This window comes from Aplysia californica, unplaced genomic scaffold (genome assembly GCF_000002075.1).
Source record: "Aplysia californica isolate F4 #8 unplaced genomic scaffold, AplCal3.0 scaffold00159, whole genome shotgun sequence".
In the NCBI taxonomy this organism is placed as follows: Eukaryota; Metazoa; Mollusca; class Gastropoda; order Aplysiida; family Aplysiidae; genus Aplysia; species Aplysia californica.
The window spans coordinates 43316-44865 of record NW_004797429.1 but is presented as its reverse complement, the minus strand read 5'-3'; the positions used below and the strand labels follow the sequence as shown (position 1 = coordinate 44865).

General features: G+C 44.6%; 1 protein-coding gene across 1 annotated transcript in view; it reads right to left on the bottom strand.

The window, feature by feature from the left end:
- The window catches only part of LOC101852018 (xanthine dehydrogenase/oxidase), a gene marked incomplete at its 5' end in the record, with an annotated part of 42637 nt that overhangs the window by 6393 nt on the left and 34694 nt on the right, over positions 1-1550 (bottom strand).

Sequence of the window (1550 nt, the reverse complement as noted above, 5' to 3'; positions counted from 1 at the left end):
CAACAAAATAACCATAAAAAACAACAAAACAAAACAAACAAACATTAAAAAAACAAAACAAAGAAGAACAAAACCAAAACCTTCAAGTGTTAGTCACAGTTCAGGCACTCAGCACTCAGCACTCAGCACTCAGCACTCAGCACTCAGCACTCAGCACTCAGCACAGGTCACAGAAAGTGAACGTTTGAATTTGAAAAGTCATTTCCTCATATAACTCGATCACTGTTTGAGTTTGAAAAGTGCAAGGGGGCGGGGTGGGGGTGGGGTAAGAAGGGAGGAGGTAGAGAGGGAAGGCTAGAGTTGGATGATGATGATGGGGGGGAGGAGGAAGGTTGAGATCAGGAGGTGTTAGTTATAGTTAAGTTTTACGGCGCACTCGCAACTGCATAAGGTCATAACATGAGTGCCAAGCGGCGGATGTCAACAGAGAAGTCCAAACAGGGAATCAGGCTTGCTCTGCTCACCTCTCTAGCCTGAACGGCACAAAGTCTGCTAGATCAGGACGCCTGTGTTAAGGTGCTTGGTTCAGGTGAATCTTTTGGTGGGCGGATGGATAGATGTGTGAGTGTTTTCGTTATATTTAAGTACATGTACTACTAAAGTGTTCATTTTGATCTCAAGTGCACATGTGTGAGTGCATGTGTGTGTGTGTCTGCATAATACAATATATGTGTGTGTTATTGTATGTATATATACATTTTAATTTTTTTTGTTTGGTAATTGTTTTACGGCGCTCACAACTGCATAAGGCCAATTGAGCGCATGGGACACATTAAACATTTTCAGTTTGGTAGGAATTAATTTATATTAAATTTTGCCCAGATGGTGGCCGAAGCCTACTCGTATTGATTTTGAACCACCAAGGGATCTTGTGCACGGAACTTCCGAGATTTTTCACCCTTATCCGAGAAGGCAAGGTGTTAGATCTTACCTACCTTAAGATCAGGGGTGTGGTTGAAAGACAGCAGTAAGGAGGGGCCAAGGAGGAGTGATAGAAAGTCAGCAGAAAGAGTCAGGAGCCCAGAGGAGAGGGCAAAGGAGATGAGGGGTGGGGGCAGAAAGTGGAGACGAAAGAAGGCGACAGAACATGGTTAGAGAGGAGCAGAAAAGGAGGTGAAAGGAGAAAATTTTAGAGAAGAAAATTTTACGTCGCTGTCAGGCTACGAACCGGGACCTATTGAATGAGAAGCGAACACCGTAACATCTAGACCATGCCAAGGAGAGCCCCCCCCCCCCCCCCCCCCAATAGGGGAAAGGTACGAAGTTTGAAATCATGGAGGTCTGTGTTAAGGTGCTTGGTTGATGTGGATCTTTTGATGGGCGGAAGGATAGATTTGTGAGTGTTTTCCTGTACATACTTACATGCTAAAATGATCGTTTTGAGCGCAAGTGCACATGTGTGGGTGCATGCGTGTGTCAGTATAATGATACAATATGTGTGTGTTATTATTATATACACGCCCGCACACACATGCACACACACACACAAACACACACACACACACACACACTCTCTCTCTCTCTCTCTCTCTCTCTCTCTCTCTCTCTCT